Source organism: Agrilus planipennis, unplaced genomic scaffold (assembly GCF_000699045.2).
Source record: "Agrilus planipennis isolate EAB-ADULT unplaced genomic scaffold, Apla_2.0 scaffold13, whole genome shotgun sequence".
In the NCBI taxonomy this organism is placed as follows: domain Eukaryota; kingdom Metazoa; phylum Arthropoda; class Insecta; order Coleoptera; family Buprestidae; genus Agrilus; species Agrilus planipennis.
In genome coordinates, this window is record NW_020439040.1 from 959,429 (window position 1) to 972,002 (window position 12,574).

The 12,574-nt window shown below is 34.0% G+C and overlaps 1 protein-coding gene across 1 annotated transcript in view; it reads left to right on the top strand.

The window, feature by feature from the left end:
• The first annotated feature begins 993 nt into the window (after nucleotides 1–993).
• The window catches only part of LOC108744266 (protein Shroom), a 221,593-nt gene continuing 210,012 nt past the window's right edge, over nucleotides 994–12,574 (top strand). The window contains exon 1 of the mRNA XM_018479950.2: nucleotides 994–1,484. The gene's annotated coding sequence lies outside the window, so the exon portion shown is untranslated. The remainder of the gene's footprint in view (nucleotides 1,485–12,574) is intronic.

Sequence of the window (12,574 nt, forward strand, 5' to 3'; positions counted from 1 at the left end):
TCTTTGCCAGTTTGATGCAAATTATGTAAAACTGCAAGGCTGTTCTTATGTTTCCATTAGCAGGTTTAAAATTAGAAAATAAATAGCAAATTACGTAAATGCTGTAATTTATAGATGGGTACATGTTTCAGGCTATAGTCTAACTTGTGGTAAACACTCTCGATCTATGCCCATCGCAAATTACACCTCTCCATCGCTCCTATTCGATATACATATCTACATATTTTTTTAAGTCGATTGGATGATCATACTTTTTCTTTGGTTTAATTTACTTTATGAGAGAACTGATGGTCATTTCTTAACCCTTACTCGTTGGTTTATGTAATCTGGTTTATTGAAAGGATAACCGCACTTTAGTTGAGTGAGCTTTGGTCTTTTTGGTCTGAGGTACAGTTGGTTTGCGAGACCAGGTAAGCGAAGAATGGCATGCAGCAGGTAAAACGGAGGTGATTGTGTGCTTAGCTCAGGAATAGAGCATAGTGGGGCTGAGACACCAAAGAGAAGGAGAAGTCACTATGCTTACCTTCTGCAGGTTCGCGAACAATGTTGCCAGAAACAGTTTCTTCTTAAACTGGAGGATAATATTCTTGTGATTGTTCCTTCCTTAGAACTTTTAAAAAAAGCAACTGTTGGACTTCTTCTTGCGTTTATTACTTACTTACACTCATTGAATACTTCAAAGTTTTAAAAAGCAAAATGTGTTAGCAGTTTTTTGCTTACGGTGTATGGCATTTGATCGCGATAAAGGTCACGATCGTTTATTTTATTTCTTACTGATTGGCAGACTTCTTTTGGTCATAGATCTGGTGCTTCCACTGAAATTACCTTCGCTCTTCGCCGGAGCTTTTCTTCTGGCTAATGAAATTTAGCAGCAGTGCCGCGTAACGTTGTAAAGTTCAGTGTAATATTGTTGGCAACATTGCCAGGACGGTCAAGCAAGCAAGCAAGCTGTTGAATGCTTCCTACAGCGAGCCTTCCTTCCACCATCGGCGAGGAAAGATCCGAAACAACCGGTCGACGAAGTTACTCAGCTCATTTCTTTAGTCGGTCTCCATTCTCGATTAACGCCAGTCAACTGATAATTGTTGTTGCGCCCCGTCCATCGAAAGACACAAGTAATTAAAAACAACTGCTCGTGCTTATTGCACACGCAGTCCACGATCGTCATTTTTCCGACCGTTGCAATATTTCGTAGTTCGTGCGTTATCAGTCGTATAGAGTAGAGTGCGCAGTGTGGACATTTCTGAAACTTCCAGTGATATTTTCGTCGCCTGTTCATTCGATCGATCCGATCGATTTTTATTGCAACGTGAAGAAACAGTGCCCCGACAATCTGTGTGCGTAAAGTGATTTAAAAACAGGTTGTGCAGAGTGGTGTGGATATAGGTACCTACATAGAATAATAATATTCTTACATCGATTGCCGAAGAAGAGATCTAAAACAATCGGGGGTACTAGTCGCAACACCTTCGAACTGATAACAGGTAGGGGTTGTTGATGTAACGATTCATTTTACCGGCTTCCCTCTAGACAAACTTGAGTCCACGTGGAAGCATGAGTTGAAGACGTAACAGGTTTTGAAAAAAGTGCAACAGGTGGAGAAAAAAAACTATAACGTAATGCCAAAGCGTACCCATATTTTTCGAAATATTTGAAGAGGCTTGCCGGTAATAACCATTAACGCTACCATTGCCCACTCGAAAACTTGTTTCTAACATGCCAGAGAGCCAGAAGTCATTGAATTCTTGAAAATACGAAACTGGTTTATGGACCTTGCAATCTGATGCCTAAATTCGTTCTATTAACTAACAATTCGTTAACAATTTGGCGAACTTATGCGTATGTTTACTTAACATGTTACCTGCTCGGTAAAAGCAGAAATAATTTCAAGGATAAATCTGATTGATGAGCACGATATTATTGTGGCGGTGTCATTAAAATTCCTCGCCATATCCATCGGTTTTCCGCATTTTGAATATCAAATTGGAGAACTACCCACGATCGCAATTAGTAATCTGTGGATGTTGGAAACCACATTATAAAACTTGTTTAGTCGTCTCTCTGATATTTATTGGAAAGACACATGGTGTGTCTTTGACATGGCCTTTGGAAGCTTCAATAAAATTCGTCCTAGTTTGCATATACTTTATTACTACGTATTACTGATAACTCGATACTAAAACTTCTGTAACCGTTATTCGATGTAAAAACAATTGATTCTGTATTCCAGGGAGGGTTAAAATAAGCTCAAACTTTTTACAATGAGCCTTTTGTTGAACATCCTGAATAATGTTTATGTAGAAATAAAAATTTGTCGAGTTATCGAACCATTTCAAATACAAAGCACATAAGCAAACTTTTAGAACATGAGAAATCTCTGAAATCGTATGACATTGTTAGTTACTTAATAGTGGATTAATATGCAATATTAATTCGAAATCATTTTTTCGGTTTTTTATTTACCCACTACAAATTACCTCAAATTAATCAGGGAGAAATTGTTGCTGTTGTCATACCCACGCCGGGATTCGAACCCGGGACCTTTGGCTTTACGCGCCAATGTTCTGACCACTAAACTACGAGAAAAATGTCGTAAGAGTGCTTTGCAAGCTTCAAGGAATTTTTCATCGTCATGAAGTTCAAAAGGACTATCATTTCTCCGAAAACATTAATGTAATCTGTATTCTTTTGACCCCATGCGTTTGTTTAGAGATTTACAATAGATTTAGTTATTGTCATGTTCGGTTAAGCGAAGAATGAATATCAATCACCTAGGGCATTTGTTGAAAGTGGCTGTGGAAGACGCCGATTGATTTGCAAATAAATCCGCGTGGGTTACATAATTTTTCAGTTGGATGAAGCAAAAGAGACCGAATAACTTTCCATTTCCTCGGGTCCCGCTCTGTCATTGTATTGCGAGAAGTGAAACAATGAACCGGCATATTTTAAACAAAGATATGCATGCATATAATCACGACAAAAAAAGACACCGTAGATTTTACGTAGAAATTTAAGTAGAAATTTTTTACTAGGTGATTCTTACACGATTTTAAGTCAAGTTCATGCGCGTTTGTGAAAATTACATAAGAATTTAACTGCACAACTCGTTTTTTGTCCTTCCTGCAATATTTTCTGTACCATTAACATTAAACGAATGCTATTTCTCGTTGAAGATTTTTATTCTTCAACATCATACAATCGACAGTCCTGAGACTGTTCGGACTCGTACCTCCGCTCTTTTTTATCCTGAGCTAATCTTCACATTTCCCTAAAACTAGAAATCCCAACTATTTGAGAACAATAATCTAATCTAGGTCTACCTCTACTCCTCTTAACTCGTGTTTCTTAATTTATTCTCAACTGCTGAGGTAGGAATTTGATTTAAAAGTCGAGAGGCGCTTGTCTGTCTGTTTACCCGTAAAAAAGCAGTTTGTGAATTTCGACTGGAATTATTCCTGTAATGTAAAACATCCCCTCATCCGGACGATTATAAAGTACATCATCACAAGAGAGATAAATTCTGTGAAAACATCTTTTATCTACAAGATTCGTAACTAAAGTGTCATTAAAAAATAATAAAAACTGAAGATATCATAAAGGTATTAATATTCAACGAATTTGTAGGCAAAAACGGGCTACTTTTGTAATGTTTATTATATTAATGAGTACCTAGTTCTCATGGTATTGAAGTGACTTACCATTACCATGAGTAATACATAAAAAATCCTAGTTTACACTACTACAGCCGTAGGCAACACAGTTCATTGTGTTAACATTAGGTTAATTATAGTGGTCTAAAGAATTTCTAATATTTGTTAGAAATTTATGCAAAAGGAAATGGTTTATTTCTTTTATTATTTAGTTTTCTAATAATTTATATTTATTATTCATAAATATTGTCCCTTGAATGCTCGTAATACAATTTAATAGAAATAAGAATAGATCGAGTAGACAATTAGCTACAATGTTATCATCTTTTGCTTAAAATTGTAATATTAGTAGAAACAAACTTTTGTTTGTGCAGTATTGATATTCTTCAAGGTAATTAACAAATCTTCTTAGGAAGTCAACCCGCAGCATAATATTATCGTTACACATACGTATTAGCAAAAATAAAACAAAACAAGTAGTTAATTAACTAGAATTCATGCTGCCTATTCAACGTTATCATCAACAAGAAAGACAATTACTTGAAGTGTTAATTTTTTAAATCTTATGATAACGTTTAGAATAAATTTTTGGTGATTTTTTGTCAAAGGAGCATTTTTCCTAGGAAATTTTTTCTTAGATCCGAAATTATCATACCTTTTAGTAATCGCAGTTATGACAACCTTGACTCACTTAATTTTTCTCTTAATTGATCAACTTTAAAATGTAATTGATACTGGGTACATTTAGTTTTGATCTTTCTCTTATTATTTCTATGTATCAACACGGCATTGTAGCATAAAACTGGTAGATAATTAATTAAATTGGTTCTTTCCTCAATTAGAGGATACAATTTACTTAAATACAGTGATTTATGTGATTAATTGATCTCTACCATTTGTTTCACTGCTTATAATGCAATTATCACGACTTTTATAAGTACTTTATAAAGTAGAAACGTTATTAAACGTCCATGTTCCTAGTAGGTGATTATTAAGTTATCGAAGTTGATATTTTAACGTTAGTTACATTGAACTTTAAATAATTATAACGTACCAGCTGATGAAGCACAACTGTTAGCCATCTATTGTGCAATTAAATTTTAAAGTGTATCTCATAGCTGGAATGTACGCATTTTTCAAATACTGGGCCATTCTATTGTTTATTTATTTTTTAATGAGTAAATAACATTAAAGAAAGAATTTTCGACTCTAACTATTGAGTATTAAGTATGAGAAACAATTTTTACATTGACTATCTTGATTAATTTAATAGCATGGTTACCTTCTCTAACTAAATGTTAAATGAAAGTCTATTTGCATTAACAGCTAATAGGTAAATATCATAAATACCTTTGATAAAACATCATATTTTAATGATGAAATTGATGCGTGTATGAATTAAACTGTTAAAATTCTGCACAACAGTGAACACCTTTGCAAATTATTTACAAATCATACTATATTGTATAGCAATATTTTGATTTTCGGATTTTCGTCTTTTTCTTTAGTGAACATTGAATATCTAGTAGTATATGATCGATTATAATTAATTATAATAATACACTGCCAGAATAAAATATTCTTTTAAGTAGGTTCTGTCTTTTAATGTCATATTATAAAACCTAATTAACTTTTTCTACGTAATGTAAAACTGGACCAAAGGTGTTAAGGCCAGGTTAATTCCACATTTTATAACGTTTCCCATATGTTGTTTTCCCATTTAATTAGCATTTCCATTGTTTTAATTACCCACCATGTTATAAATGCCGAATGGCAGTAAAACTTTTTAATTCTAATGATAATGTTATCAACCGGCTTATTCAATCCCAAAAATAAATTAAAATATTTACAATCAGCAATCTTTCGGTGTGAGTTTGTGTAATCTATTTATTCGTTCACAACTTTGTCTTAAGGAAGAGGGTGATGTAGGTGAAGTTTTTCTACATTTCATAAAAATAATATTGTTTTATTTACCAGTCCATTTAGTAAAAAGAAAATCATGCAGGCATATGTATTTGTAAGTCCTCAGTTCCTGGCCTACCATTATGTTAATTTAATGACATGGGGCACCACTATTATTATGTAGGTACCTCAACAACAAACTGATGAGTGCACCTTGTTCCTATCTGTTGTGATTCATTTAATTCCACTGACATAGCTCGAATGTTATCCTTTAACTTTATCTGTCATTCATCACCTACCCTTTACAAAAACACACCTCCAAACTCCGGTCCTTTTTTTAATAGGAAGAATAGTACCGTTCTGAGCAGGTTTATCAATATAATGAATGAAGAACATGTCCAAGTGCTGATGGGATGTCATAATAATTAAGTACGTACATGTTTTTTTCGTTCGTTTTTTGTTGGTCATATAACCACTTGTTAGAATTTGAATTTCGCTTTCGTGTGTGATTGTACAGACTATTCGGGTTTTTTGATGACTTCAAAATAGGCCCATGTTGTAATAGGCTTGATATTAATTTTATCTAAAGGTAACGTATTAAGAAGGAATTTCCAAAATTAAATTTCCATTTAATCATTCAGATACTATACAAGAGTTCAGATTTAAACCTTACCTGCCTCCCTATCCCTATACAATATGGTATTTCCAATAACAATGTACATTAGACCATCTCCAAGGAAGTTACTTAGTTACCTGCGACATATAAAGAAAACACAAACGCACGAAAAGGGACTTGCTCACTAAGTAATTTCTCCAAGTCAGAGTTTCTGTGAAAAGAATTTTGCCGCAGCGGCAGTGAGAGAAATAGAGCATAACAAAACAAATTTTGGCATAAATTACAGTTGGATTTATGGATTTTCAGACAGCCGAATGGTTATTTAGTTTGCTACAATCACCGTTACTTCTTTAAAAACGTCCAGGCATGAATTACCAAAGCCATGCACATGCATAGATAGCGTTAGAATGCTTTTAAAAGGTAAATCCTGAAGGACATTAATACAGGACATTCAGTGAAATTACACCTGCATGTGTTGAAGAATAATGAGAAGTCGGTAAAATGTTCTTTAATGCACTCCTATTCGAATAAATGCTTTTGTTACACTATTGAATCAACTGCTTCAGATGCATTACTTTTCGTTCGATGTAAGAGAGGGAATTACATTTCACAGCAAAATGAGTATTTGACGTGGTGGAATTAATGTTTATTTAGTACCATCCGATACTTGTCATGCCCCAGTCTAAATGTAGTTTTGTAGATTGAATGTACTATATACAACTATTATACTTATCCCTACAGATCTTTGTCCGTAAAATTTTCTACGGTTTACTGACTTTTATATACGGCACAACATCATTTCCGAATGGTTAAGGTCATCATCATAAGGTCGTCAGTCCTAAGACTGGTTAGACACGCACCTCCACTCTTTCCTATCCTGAGCTAATCTTCCCTAAAACTAGAACATCCCGCAACCTTAACTATTTGCGAATAGCAATCTAATCTAGGTCTACTCTTTAACTCCTGTTTCTGTCTCTAATATGTCTCTGACTGGACCTTCATGCCTGAGAAGGTGTTCTACCAACATATCTCGCCTATTTTTTATTGACTTCCATAGTCCTCTGTTCTCCTATTCTTTCTAATACCTCTTCACTTCTAACCTTCTCTATCCTTAGCCTTACAGTAAATTGGTAAAAATGTATTCACCGTTACTTGTGGTAATAAAATTGCTGATATTTTTACGGTACCAATATTTTATTAGCATATTATACGGTACACAAAGAAATAGATTTAAATGCTATGTTGTGTAAATAACCTTCAACTTGACTGCCAGCTTATGGATTAGGAATAGCGCTAAAACGAATTGTAGAACAGCACAACGTTCGTGAGATGTCACCATTAAGATTAGAAGATCCTTACGCGTGATATACCTGTGGCAACGGCAACTATTGGGACCGTGCAATGGTACCATTCAAAGCAAAAGATTTAGCTTACGAATAATCAACTACACTTCACGATCCCACTGGTTGTCGTAGCTGAAATAAGTACCAGGCCATTATCATTCTACCTGTGCTGCATCTGGTCGTTTAAGAAACGCAAATGCATGCCTATATACACCACCTACCTGTTAGGTGTCAAGTGCCCGCCCTACGCTCGACTGGCCGCCTTGATAATTACGAAACATTCCTAGAAATGCCACCCTAAACTAACGTCAGAGTCGGAGAAAGTGTTTTGCTTATATTATCCTGCTAACTATAGACTGCTTATGGCTCTTGTACCTATTGATATTTGCTGTATGCGTTATAATGCCAGATACAGTATCGCAAAAATATTTGTATTAGTTAACAGCATTTTACACTAGATGTTGGACAATACTTGACAACATCAAAAACAGGACCGGTTATAGTCAATATGTAAATATAACAGCTGTATGCGTAAGCAGTTTTATGGTCGAAGTTTTGGTTTTATATTAGAGCTGCATTTAATATATAATATATCTTTTATATTTACTGCAGTTTATTACCTATTAGCTGCTTTTAATTAATTTCTTTTTTCTTTTTAGGTAAGATTTACCCATTATTTCACCCTCATACGTCGGCTTCTGGTAAGAATTTTCCTCTACATTGTTATATTCGCTTTTATCCAAAATGATCAAATATAATAGAAGGAAGATGTTTTTGTTTTCCTGGTTTTTCTGATAAATCTTAATCACTTTTATAAAAATCATATTTTCTCCTTTTAATCGTTTTAGAACTGTATAATTTTTGTATAGTTGTTAATTTATAATCATTACCGAAAATGGCACCGAAGTAATTATCTATTTATCATAAGACATAATAAGGAGATGTGTAGTTGTAGGTATTTCAAAGCGTTTCCAATTTTTCGCAATCATTTGCAACTAGGAAGCTGATAATTAAATTTAAAAAACTACTAATAGAAGTAATTATCCAACAAGTGAAAGTTCAAAACTCGCGTCTTGTCTAATCGTCTTTAATTAATCATTTTTGTGGAATGATTTAGAACATCAGCGAGTCTTATACAAATCATCACCAATAACAAGTCACGACCCTATTAAAATGTGTTTCAGGTTTCTGCAATATATTAACGTGAATTTTAAATTATTCTAGACACATGTAAAATGATGAAGATGAAGCAGTTCATTAAAAAATTTTATGTTGAAACGGTAATTAACATAAAATACTAAGCGCATGTGTAAATTATTCTATAAGTAAACTTCAATTACAATTAGTTGCAATACAATAACTGAATAAAGAAATGTACTGTTCACAGTTTATAAAATATAATGATGAACTTTAGCAGCTAAGCGATTATTTGGTAATTACCTAACACTTTATTAGGCAACAAAATTAATTACACTCATTAATCTATAAAATCAACGTAACTACAAGACAGGATAAATGTATAGGGGCTAAATACTTTTTAAGGGATATATTAATAAAACTTTACAATTGTTTCGCCTCCTTGAGACTTCTTCAGATGTATTTTTTTTGTTTTCGTGGAAGAGGGAACATCTTCAAAAGACACCCAGCCACCCATACGACTGCGTAGTGTCTGATTCCCGAGGAAGATGTGTGGAAATTGATTTGTTAAGTGACTTTATAAGGAAGGTGAAAATGGGGCTAGGACTAATGTAGAAATTAGAGACGAAAAACTAAAGTATCTAACCTTTGATAGTTAAGGAGTCAGATATATTTTAGAATGGAAAAAGCGCTAGATAACCGATATTAGGTACACAAATGCTCCTTACAGTTTCACTGCTTTCTTATTTTTTTTTCTTCTCGAAACACCCAACACTTTCACCCGTTTCAATGTAAAGTACTCGCTGTTTTTCGATTTCAATTCCGAGTGGAACAATAAAAGTTGTCTTGATAATAGAAGCGGATAATAATGTCTAAAGTTGGTTGCCCTTTTGTGTTTTCGCTACCGTATTTTGCAGCCAGCGTAGGTAATAATGTTTTGTCACGATTGTGTGTTAAACGGTACTTGGGCCGCGCGCGCGCTCGTCATCACAACAACAGGCGAACGGACGAACGACTTTAACACCTCGTTTTCTGCTATCTGCGGAAAAAGATGAAAATTCAATCTTTCAGGACCCGTTTGCTTAAAATGGTCACCGGAGCGTTACGACCAGCTGTCACGATATTCAGCCAGCTAGCGTACGACTTCCGTTTCGATCTTCGATCTGTTTCGTCACAATTTTTAATTAAAAATTTTCGTCGCAAAAAATACGCGTTCGACTTGACATCCACTGAAACGGTGAAAAGAGTACCAATAAAACAGGTACAACAAATGTTGTCGAACTGCACCTAAAATACAAAAAAAAAACGTTTATTAGTGGATAAGTTGAATTTCTTTGTCTGTTAGTCTGTTTGTAACTTTATACAGAACATAATAATGTAAACAAGTCTGACCACATAGGATTCGAACTTAGTATGATAGGTCTACGCTCTAACCACTAAACTATTGACAAAATTATCCCTTTGGGGAAATTACCAATAATCATTTTCCCAGAAATGGAACCATTTTTGGGGAACGCTATTAAAAAGGAACAAACAAACTATGTACAGTTCCTTTCAATTTGTTAGAATTGTGACCTTGAATAAAACTGCGCGAAGATAGAAAGAATACACACTAGGCGCGAGCAAGACAGTTGGAACAACAGATGGGCGGTCTTAGGAGATCGGCTAGAACTGTACAGTACTAGACGAAAATGTTTAGCAATTTCTTAAAACAAAAATGTATAGATATATAGAATAAATAGAAAACAAAGCAAAAGTTTTATAGGTGTTTAGTACGGTAAGTTAATTGACTTGTTATTATTTTTGACTAAGTATGCTTTTAAATAAAGCCTATTCTTAAATTTCAGCGAGGTAGTTTAAATAATTTTGCAAATGGTACTGTACACTTTTGTCTAGTTGTCGCTCGATGATCGGTGGAGAAATGAGCTCCGCAGACAAATATGATTGAATTTGGAATTATGCTACGGCGCATCCTAACAAAGGGAAGGGACATATCTCTAACTTCTTGAAACGAGCAGTATATATCAATTACGTGATATATTCATCGTATTTTCGTGGCGATCGTTGTGCCTATTTCAAGCGAAATAACTTTCTGTCTTAAACTGAAATGCAAATGACAAATAATAGACATACAGACGCAAATGTATGTAGGTACGTATTTAAAGCCCACTGTCATTACTTAACCGATTAGCACGGTTTTCCAGGTGCATTTTCAAAGATTGGTTACTGAAATGTAATGTGGGTCATGCATTTATTAACATGCAGGCATATACATACATAGTAGTTATGAACTTTGTTGCGAATGAAAGCAACTTGACGAATAAATTGAATCGATTGGTCATGTGAACTCTATACCATGGTAATGATTGCAAGAGCCTACTGTATGTCACATTAATAAACGACAGTAGTCGACGACGATCTGTCCGCCTATTTTCGCTTTACAATAAATAATTAAATTTCGCTTGTTCACGACCTAAATTGGCGTGGATGTTTAAGAAGTGTAATAAATTTTGCATACGAATCCATAAATTGACGTGTAATTGTAGATGAATTTTTTGGAAAAATATGTGGCCATTTGACTGTTAAATTACGTAAAAACTGATATAAAAATGTCAACATTTATTGTTAAAATTTCTAGTTGCGTAAATTACGAAATGACATTAATTCGGTGTGACGATTAAAAATATGTTGGAAAATTTGATTGCCATTTTACGCTGTGAATAATGTTTGTATATGGACACATAAATACCCAATTATTTTTTTTATTAAACAATTGTGACGTAGTTAACTCTTGGTGAACCATATAGATTAGCTTATGATGAAAATTCAAAGTAAAACAACTTATGAATTGGTTTACATGTTTTATTATTATTGAAAAGCTCTATTATTTATATTTCGCCTACATAAGTCATCTTCAGGAGTTATTACTAAATAAATACTATATTTTTCAATATTCCTGAAGATGCCTTAAAATAGCGAAATATATATAGAATATTTGTGAACCAACCTAAGAGTTTTTTCGGACTAAGTTTCCATAATAAGTTAATTATTTCTTGAAAAGTAATTGCATTATTTATTTGTTCAACACGTTAAAAAAGTAAATAACCATAACAATATTGTATACATAGGTATCTGCCCAGGGAGAACGCAATATTCAAATTTAATTCAAAGTATTAATCACTAGAAGTAAAACGATTTCCGTGATGTGTTGTGACCTGAAGTGTCAAATTTTCACTTTCGGGTTGTTTAGTAATTGTGTAGGCATATATCCGAACATCTGTTTGCAACAATACCTAATACCATTTCTGCTTTTCTATTGGCATTGGCTTAATTAATATCTAATAATTTTAGGCTATCGATCGGGTTCAAACAAAAGAGAGGTCAAAATAATACCATTGTTTCGAAGGTAATCATAAAATACAATCGTATTCATTGTCCTCGAACTAAATCAAATTTTATCGAAATTCTTTGTTTCGTAACAATATGTATTGCATATTGCAAGGGTTTTAAGATATTTTTTATCTTTAAACCTACGCCCAATATAAGAAGTATAGTTTCCAGTATAATAGGCATGTCTTTTTATGGTTTCACATCATAACTCTTAATATAACAGAAATTTAATAAAACTTGAGCGAAGAATATTTCTTCTCAATAACATGGGAGTGAACCATCAGTGGCGCCGGAGTGAATTTGACAATACCACATCAGTGTCCCTTAAAGTGAGATCAAAATAAAATAATTCCTTTGTGCCTTAGACTTCATCATCATCATAAGGTCATCAGCCCTAAGACTGGTTGGACACGTACCTCCACTCTTTCCTATACCGAGCTAAACTTCGCATTTCCCTACAACTAGAACAGCCCACATCCTTAACTATTTGCGAACAGTAATCTAATCTAGGTCTACCTTTACCCCTCCTAACTCCT